Source organism: Rhincodon typus, chromosome 3 (genome assembly GCF_021869965.1).
Source record: "Rhincodon typus isolate 14 chromosome 3, sRhiTyp1.1, whole genome shotgun sequence".
Lineage (NCBI taxonomy): Eukaryota > Metazoa > Chordata > Chondrichthyes > Orectolobiformes > Rhincodontidae > Rhincodon > Rhincodon typus.
Window position 1 is genome coordinate 107,673,924 of NC_063334.1, and position 10,589 is coordinate 107,684,512.

The following is a 10,589-nucleotide window of genomic DNA, read 5'->3' on the forward strand; positions in this document are numbered from 1 at the left end:
ACAAGCAGCACATCATGTGTCTTGACTTGTTTTGCCTTCTTATGGACTATTTTATTGGATTGCATGAGAAGCAGGTATTATAGAAGATGAAGGTGGGTGGCACAGCTATTATTGTTGGATAGTCATCATCACAGAAACAGAACTTTCAGTCCCATTAGACCACGCCAACCATGTTCCCAAACTAAATTAGTCTTGCTTGTCTGCATTTGGCCTATATCCCTCCAAACCGTTCCTATTCATGTCTAATTCAAATGTCTTTTAAAGTCATAGAATCCCTACAGTGTGGAAACAGGCCCTTCAGCCCAACAAGTCCACACTGACCCATCCAATCTCCACATCCCTGAACACTACAGGCAATTTAACATGGCCAATCAACCTAACCTGCACATCTTCGGACTGTGGGAGGAAACCGGAGCACCCAGACGAAACCCACGCAGACACAGGGAGAATGTGCAAACTCCACACAGACAGTCACCCGGCAGTGGAATCGAACCCGGGTCCCTGGTGCTGTTAGGCAGCAGTGCTAACCACTGAGCCACTGTGCCACCCATGTTGTAACTGTACTGCATCCACCATTTTCTCTGGCAGTTCATTCCACACACCAACCACTCGGTGTAAAAAAGTCACCCGCATGTCCTTTTTAAATCTTTCTCCTTTCAGCTTAAAAATATGCCCCCTCATTTTGAACTCTCCCACCCTAAGGGAAAAAACCTTGCTATTCACCTTGCTGACCCCCTCATGATATAATAAACCTCTATAAAGTCACCCCTCAATCTCCTATACTCCAGTGGAAAAAGTCCCTGTCTATCCAGCCTATTTTATAACTTAAACGCTTCATTCCTGGCAACATCCTGGTAAGTCTTTTCTGAACCTTCTCCAGTTTAATAATATCCTTCCCATAACAGGGTGACCAAAAGTGCACACTGTGTTCCAGAAGAGGCCTTACCAACATTCTGTACTCAAAGGGAGCTTTCCCGAGTAAGGGCTTGCAGGGCTAGTGCTGTCACAGTTTGGAGTGGGAGATGGTGAGAGAGGAGGATGATTCTTTCAGTATTAGCTGTTGCCTTTCGACCATCACATCTTTTAATGTACTTTCTCAATTCATCGCCGCCATCTTCCCCTTCATAACTCAATTGTTCCCTTTGTTTAGTTTTAAGATGTTAATTTCATATTGAACCAAACTCTTCCAAAACTAAAACTAAATTGAAAATTCCATCCAATTATAGTCACTCTTCCCTAAAGGTTCTGTCAGAAGAAAGTTCTTAATTAGTCCTTTCTTATTGTGTAAAACTAGATCTAAAAAAGCCTATTCCCTAGTTGGTTTCCCAATATACTACTCTAGAAAACTACCTCATATATATTCCAGGAATTCTTCCTTCACTTTATTGGTGTTCATTAGATTTTCTACTATATGTCAATACAGGCATTGAAGTCATCATGATCATATTCTTATTACATGTATCTCTCATTTTCTGCTTTATACCATGCCCTATATTACCGCTATAATTCAGTTGCCTAGATATAAATCAAAGCAAAGTTTGTGCTGTTTCTTAGCTTTACCCAAACAAATTCTACATCTTGTTCTTCTAATTGAAAATCCTCTTTCAAATATTTTACTGATCCCAACTAATATTCAATATTATCAGTAACTATCCCAACTCCTTTAGTTTTTTTTCGCATGGTCCTTCCTAAGTGTCAGACATCCTTCTGTATTCAGTTTCCAGCCTTGGTCAACCTTTAGCTATATCTCTATAATGGCAGATAGTAAGAACTGCCGATGCTGGAGTCAGAGATAACTCAGTGCGGAGCTGGAGGAACACAGCAAGTCAAGCAGTATCAGAGAAGCAGGACAGCTGACGTTTCGGGTCGGGACTCTTCTTCAGAGCCTTTTTCTGAAAAAGGGTCCTGACCCGAAACACCAGCCGTCCTGTTCCTCTGATGCTGCCTGACCTGCTGTGTTCCTCCAGCTCCACACTGTGTTATCTCTGTAATGGCAGCTAGATCAGACCCATTTATATTTATTTATGCCATCAATTTATGTATCTATGCATTTACGCATGGAGTCTCTAATTCTATCTTGTAATGATTATTTTGTACTTTGACTTGATTTGATTTTGGCATCTGTTTCTGTTGCCTTCCAATTTTGTTTGCTACTTTTCTACTTGCCGTTATCAGTTTTGTTTTTCTCCTACTTGAATTTGCTCTTAGGTTCCCATCTCCCTGACAAGGGTAGCTAAAACCCTCCCCAATAGCATTATGGAATCTTCCTGCAAGAATATCAGTACCAGTCCTGCTAAGTTATAACTCATCCTTCTTGTAGACAACTCACATGACCAGAACCAGTCTGAATGCTCTAGAAATCTAAAACCCTCAACTCCTGCACCATTTCTGCAGCCACATATTAATCCACTCAATGGTATTATTTCTATACACTCACTAGTATAAATGCATATTCTGCTGAAAGTACCATGGATTTGCCCTTTAAAAAAGACATTGTGGGAGGGTCCATTAAAAATTAGTTCCACAAAAGATGCAATTGCACTTCATGACTCACTAACAGCTGTCTTATCCAGTGGGACAGCAGTAGTTAATACAATTATGCGGGATTGTGTGGTACTTTGAACCAGGTGCAAATCGGAAATAAATTTTTTATTGCAGCACTATATTACATTCCGAGCCTCTCTGCATTTTTACTTCTTCAAAAATGATTGTGAAAACAATCTAATGGCTGCAATCATTCTAAAGCATATGAGAGCTACTTGTGAATTAAAAACAAAATGATCACTGAGAGGTAAGTTTCAACCTCATTTTCTTTAAGCTATGGTGCTGGAAATTTTGCTGGAAGGATTGTGGATGCTATTTTTGTGAGCCATCCCTGGGGTATTTTTTTAATTGCCTTGATTGTAGCATCGTATCTTCAGTGTATAAAAACACTATAAAATCTTCACATAATTACTTCTGTACTATTGGGTTCCTTCACAATTGCCATTAAGCTACTGCTGCATTACTATTTAATTACCTATTTTTGACTATTCATGCTGTAGAAAATTGTTGTGGAATCTGTACATAATTACTTTTGGTTCATCATTTACTTTATTCATAATTGCTAGAGTCAATGATGAATATCGATTCAGACACCACATTTTCCCCATTCAGCCACCTTATTTTACAACCTTAAGTTCTGTTTCGATTCATGACAAATTCCAATGTTTGTTGTGTTTAAAGAACTATAGATCATCAAAATATTTTTTTGCTGAGGCCTGCATGAAGTTGCTACTTGCTGTACTTAACAATCATGTTGACTTGCTGCCACCATTACATTAGGTAAGACACAGCTCACTAATAGATTCTGTGTCAATCTCCAGTTTACAGGCAAAAAAAAGCACTGAAGCCCTACACATATTGTTTTTTTTACTTGTGGGACTCATCTAAGTAGTATCATTGTCGAGAATTCTTCTAACCTCACACAGAAATATAAATATGGCATCAGCCATTATATCATGATACAAACTTTGGGCATTCTTCACTCTAGATTTTGATTTTGACACCCTAGCAGAAATTTGGTTCTGTTGTTATTACTCACTGGAATAAAACACGTGCTAAATTTATAAAAAAATGCTTGAACAGGACTGGGGCATCGGCTAGTATTGTTACCCATTCCAAATTGCTCTTGAGGTGGTGGCAATGAGTTGCCTTCTCGAACTGATGTAGCCCATGTGGTGTAGGTGCACCTACAATGCTGATGGGAAGGTAGTTCCAAGATTTTAACCCAGCAACAGTGAAGGCATGGTGTTATAGTCTCAAATCATGATAGAGTATGGCTTGGATGGGAACATTTAAGTAATGGTGCTCCCATTCATCTGCTGCTCTTGTCCTTCTAGGTGGTAGAGGCTTTGGTTTTGGAAAGCCAGGGAGAAAAACTAACCTTTCCATCATTTATTTTCAACTGCAGCAGGTCGCTCTAAATAAAGACACAGCATAGAGATTACATACTTTATTCACTCTCCACTGGATGTTGATTGGCGTGTGAATGTAAATTATAATTACTGCCCTAATAAAGTAGGAACATCAAGTATTCAGAATACTGACACAAACCTAAAATCGCACACCATTATTCTGAATTTTGTATGTATTTGATTCTTTAGAATCATAGAGACATACAGCACGGAATCAGACCCTTCGGCCCAACTCATTCATCCTTACCAGATATCCTAAATTAATCTAGTCCCATTTGCCAGCATTTGGCCCATGCTTTACCTAAGGAAAGATGTACTGTCCTTTAAGGCTGTGCACCAAATGCTGACTGGGCTGAATCCTGGGTTGTGAAGGATGTTCTATGAGGAGAGATTGAGTTAGATATATAATTCTACATTGTCTGGAGTTTAGAAGAATGGCACGTAAATTAGTAGAAATGTGTTAAATTTTTACAGAGCTTAACAGCATAGGAAAGGTCAATGGACCTGAAACATTAACTCTGTTTTCTCCTTCACAGATGCTGCCAGACCTGCTGAGCTTTGTTAACAGCATAGGTGCTGGCTCCCCTGGTTAGAGAGTCTAGAATAGTAGTCTAGGGTTGTAGTGTCAGGGTAAGGGCCATTTAGGAGTGAGAGAAAGAGGCACTTCTTTGCTCAAAGTGTAGATAGTCTTAGGAATTATTTACTCCAGAGTGTTATGGATACTTGATATTGGGTATAAACATGAATAAGATTTCTTTATATGAAGAGAATCAAGGATTATGTGGGATGAGACAAGAAGTTGGAGTGAGGTAAAAGATCAGCCATGATCTTATTGAGTGATAGACCAAGCTTGAGTTGTGAATAGCCTACACCTACTTCTATTTCTTACATCAAGTGGTTCAAGAGCTGTGTTTGATAGGTGCCAGTTTCAGAGAAATGTGCTTCAAAACATGAGGCACCACATGGTCGTTTGCTCCTTCTCGTTTGGGATTCTGGTGAGCGTGTCAAAACGAATTCCTATCTGGTGCACAAAGACAAGCAACTGATGCCTTATTGCAAAGCAGAGATTTGTTCGTGCAGGTGTAGCAGAGATGCAGCATGGAAGCTTTCGATAGATCACATAAGACCTCAGAAAACAGTCAAGCTCAGTGATGTATTTCTGGTGCATCTTAATTCTTTTACTCAGAGTAAGACTAAGGTTCATCATGTGTGAACAAATATTTTGTGTGTCAGATGAGCAGATGCTGCAAGATGTTCACACTGGTCCCCACCTTTCCCATTAAAACAATAAGAGACATGAGTGATGATGCAGAAGTCATTCTGCCTGAGGCAAGATGCACTCGTTTATTGCTGGGATGTGTCATAAAACATATAATGTCAGGCACAATGTCTGATTTTGCTGCTGCATCATAGAAAGTGATGCTTAATGTTTGGGGAAACCGGATCTCTTGAGCATTATTTTGTCCATGACTGTTAAATCAGTGCAGTGTATGTAATTGAATGAAACTCAACTTGCAAAACCAAGTACTACCTTTATGTTGACACTAAAAGTCTTGCAGTAACATGTTACTCTGCAGCAGTAACACTGAGCAGTGAGGCTTGTATCATCCTTTGTTAATGATGCAGCTTAAATGTCAAATGATGCAAGATTCTGGAGCACCTTGGAATTTACATTAATTTTTGTGTTCTCATTACAGACTGGGAATGACTCTCGGGAGAGATGCTTCTGCAAACTGAGAGCGCTTTCTAGACCATAAAGTAGTCTAAAGATAAAGGAAGACTTCCCCTGTGATTTAAAGGCATCATGTAACGTTCCAGTTAATGTTAAGGCAATTAAGATCTTGCCCTTTCAGCTTCAAAATGGATTCTTATATACAAGATCGCATGCCTGCCTTTATTGTTTCATATTCCCTTTGTATTTTGGATGGATGACACCTCATGTGGTACGTTTTCAATTATTTGTGTCCAGAGAATATGTTCAGCTTGTTATCAAACTTGAAATGGTTTGTTCTGATGTCTCACCAATTGTTCAGTGCATTCAATGCAATGGAAGGATTTCTATGCAAAAGCAAAATACTGTGGATTCTTGTTTGCTTGCATGCTGGAAATCTGAAATAAAAACAGATATCGTTTGGAAATACTCATCAGGTCTGGCAGCATTTGTGGAGAGAAAATCAGAGTTAACAGTTTCAGGCCATGACCAATTGTCATTGACTACCATTACAGCGGTTATAAATTTAAGGATGCTTAGATGCAGCCTCCCTTTATTTAGATATGTTTGTGATCTTTATTTTGAACTGCATCAGCTGTGATAGCATGAAACACAAGAATGTAAAATGCCCACTGTAGGAAATGACTGTAATGTTCTATACTGTCAATCTAAGATTCTGCTGGATTACTGGAACTAATGAGACATTTAAAGCACTGATTTAAAGCAATGATCAGATATTTAAAGTGTGCTTGTTGAGGCGGGTCTCGCCGCGCATAAATGGTCCCCATTTTCATTTCTCTGCAACACTCTATAAATAAATTAAACTGAATGTTTGGAAGAGATATGATACAGTATTATCTGACACATACTCTTTTTAATAGTCATAAATAAAAAGTCTAAAATGGTAAACGTCCATATGTCACAGAATTCAATTTTTGTCAGCAAGGAAAATGATTTCAGTTCACATCAGACTGGGAAGCTGTTTCAATCAGTTGACATTGTTTCAATTAAATAATGTGACGTAAGGGTAGAATGGTCCTGGTGTTCTATCCTCCATGTCCAATAAATAGGGCCTCTCGATCCCATTTGATTTTCCAAGTTAATCTGGGGTCTGGGGCTCAGCATTCCCTGGGCACTTCTCAATGCCCCTTTTGAGATACAGAGAAAGTACAACTAGAGAACGGCCTTGATGTTCAATTGGTAAGATCTTAACAGAGGCTTCGAACTCATTGTCCTGATGGAAATCTGAAGACAGGTTTGGTAATACAGCTTGATCTAATTTCCCAAAAGAATGACATCGCTGCTACTTTAAAGGTCCACATGGGGCTTGGGGATTAGAAGGTTCAGGACAGTTTTTTCTTTAATGACAGCCTTGCTCTAACATGGCAGAGTTGATACATTCATTCAGATGGTCATGTTGAGAGATTAGGGATTGACAAGAGATTGGGAAGAGTCTGAAGGGTCTGATTCCATGCTGTATGACTCTATGACTCTACGTCTCTGCAATAGCAATAGAGTCATATTCACTTGCAGGACGACGGCATCACTATGTACTGTGTCACTAGTGAGGCATTTATTGTCCTCCCTATTTGCCCTGAGGGCAGTTAAGGTGTAGGTTTGGAGTCACATGTAGGCCAGGCCAGATAAGGATGGCAGGTTTTGTTCCATAAAGGATTTTAGTGAACTGATGGGTTTTTACAACAATTGACTATGGTTTTATGGCCACAATTAGGCAAGCACTTTTTAAAAACATTCCGGGTGTTTTATTGTTTTCAGATTTCACCATCTGCAGGGTTCAAACCCATGACCCCAGAATATTAACCTGCATTCTGCACCAAATCATTGCCTACCTAAACTCCTCAAGCTTTTTGCAAATTGTGTGTCAGACAACGTAAACCTTAAGGTTTGCCTTTTTACCATTATTACTTACTCTGTTTCTAATTTCTGCTACACTCTTCTGCTTATATTTTCTAGATGTTCCCGTCTCACTTTGATTATTGTTCACCTCTTTACCATTCTGCAATGCTGCTCCCTGTTTCTTTTAGATTTTTAAAACATCCTTTCAACTAAAGTCCCTCCACCATTGGTTTAAAACTCTATTAACCTCTAAAGGGACACAAGGTATGGTTGCCAAATTGGCTGACAACACAGAGATAGGTAGAAAAGTAATATGAATAGAGGATATAAGGAGGCTACAGAAAGATGTTGATAGATTAATTGACTGGGCAAATGGAACATAATGTGGGAAAATATGAAATTGTTCATTTTTGACATGAAGAATAAAAACTTAACATATTATCTAATTAGTGAGAGATTGTAGGACTCAGAGAAGTAGAGAGGTCTGGATGTTCTAGTATACGAGTCATAAAAGGTTATATGCAGGTACAGCAAGTAATTAGAAAAGCTAACAGACTGATTATTTATCACAAGGCATATGGATGTACTGAATTCTGGTTCCAGAAGATGCTACCGTGCATGAACCTCAGACATCCATGCATTTGAAGGAAAAAATAGAGGGAATGTGGACTGTTAAGCACCAAAGGATACAATCTTAAAATAAACGATTTAGGATGGAGATGAGGAGGAATTTCTTCAGTCAGAGGTTATTGAATCTTTGGAATTCTTTACCCCAGAGGATTGTGGAGGCTCAGACATTGAGTCTTTTCATAATGGAAGTTAATAGATTTCTGGATATTAAAGATATTGAGGGATATGAGGATGGCTCGGGAAGAGGCTATTGAAGTAAAAGATCAGAAACAAAAACAGAAATTGCTGGAAAAGCTCAGCAGGTCTGACAGCATCTGTGGAGAGAAATCAAGGTTCATGTTTCGGGTCTGATGACCTTTCCTCAAAACGGATTCAGCTGAATGGGAGAGGACTGAATGGCTTATTCCAGTTCCTATTTCATGTTCCTAAGCTCCATTCTAACAGTCAAAAATCCTGTTAAATATGCCTTCTGTGAAATCTCAGTCCTGTTCGTATTTTATTCTCTTTCATCAAATACCAGTGAATCCCCTTAAAATTAGATGAACTGAGAGTTGAAGGTAATTATTTATGTGGTAGAGTCTGTGAAGTACTTTGTGACGTACTGTTCTTGAGTAGTTCATTTTGTCAGTCACCTTCAATCTATAGGCTCCAGTTGGTGACCCTTCACCTATTGTAAACAGTTATCTTTATATCTGTAGTGAGGTGCTCCCTTTCAATCACCTCTTGAGAAATGTTACTTATTGTCTGAGAACTGGAAACTAAGAGAAAAACTTCATTGTCCTGAGTTATTAGACATCATTTTGACATCCTGTCTCCTGGCAAATTCTGAGCTAGGAAACGGAGTACATTGGATTCCAATTAATTCGCCAGTTTATAAATCCTTGTTCTAAAAAAAAGTTTAATTCAGTATTGCGAAATAGCAAACATGCAGTTAACTTACCATTGTAAGTGTATATTGTAACACATCTCTACCTCACTGTAAAAGCAGCTTGAAGTGCCAGAGTGAGACACCTTTGTGCATTTGCCAGTGTTCAAATAAGCCATGCGGGGCTCATCCTACAAGAAGTGTTGTCAACATTCTTAAACACAGCATGTGCCTGTCTCCCCTGTGTGCTATTTAAGTAATGGTACAGCAGATATATCTGTTATTCTGATTTATGTAAATAAACTTACACAGCTTTAGGCAACTGATTCTCTGTGGAGGCTCAGCATTGGCAAGTGTTCCATCAATAACAACTTGTGTTTATGCCATTTCTTTAATATAATAAAATATCCCAAATCTACTCAAAATAAAAATGACACCAAGCCACATATGGAAACATTAGGACAGATGACCACATGTTTCATCAATGAAATAGTTTTCAAGGAGATAATTAAAGGAAGAAACAGAATGAGAGAGATGGCAGTGTTTAGGTAAGTAATTCTAGAGTTTAGGGCCATGTGAGTTTTTTCTTTATTCATGGAGCGTGGGCATTACTGGCTTTTATTACCCATTTCCAGTTGCCCAGACGGCAGTTAAGAGTCATAAATTCACATGCAGGCCAGACCAAGTAAGGATGATAAATTTCTTTCCCTTAAGGACATTAATGAAAGAGATGGGTCTTTACAACTATTGATAATGGTTATATTGTCACCATTTGGCTGGTATTTGATGCTAGATTTTTTTTAAATTCAAATTTCACCAAGTGCCAAGGTGGGTATCAAACTCACAAACCCAGATCATTATTTGGGGTTAAAATTGTTTCAGAGATAGTAGGAACTGCGGATGCTGGAGAATCTGAGATAACAAGGTGTAGAGCTGAATGAACACAGCAGGCCCCGCAGCATCAGAGGAGCAGGAAGGCTGACATTTCGGGAAGGATCTAGGCCTGAAACGTCAGCCTTCCTGCTCCTCTGATGCTGGTAGGCCTGCTGTGTTCATCCAGCTCTACGCGTTGTTATCTCATTATATGGGGTTTCTGGAGCCCTAACACCGAATCACACAATTGTTATGGCACAGAAAGAAGCTATTCAGCCCATCATGTCTACTACCTACTGCCAATCTCCTGCTCTCTCCCCTTATCCCTGCATGCCATTTCCATCCAAATAAGCATCCAATGCCCTGCTGAATGCCTCAATTGAACCTGCCTCTACCACATTTTCAGGCAGTTCATTCCATACCCTAACTACTCACTGTGTGAAAGTCTTTTTCCCACATCAACATTGCTTTGTTTGTACATTACTTTTAATCTATGCGCTCTTATTCTTATATAGTGATAGTAGGAACTGCAGATGCTGGAGAATCCGAGACAACAAGGTGCAGGGCTGGATGAACACAGCAGGCCAAGCAGCATCATAGGAGCTGAAGGGCTGACGTTTCGGGCCTAGACCCTTCATCCTTTTCTGATGAAGGGTCTAGGCCGAAACGTCAGCCCTTCAGCTCCTATGATGCTGCT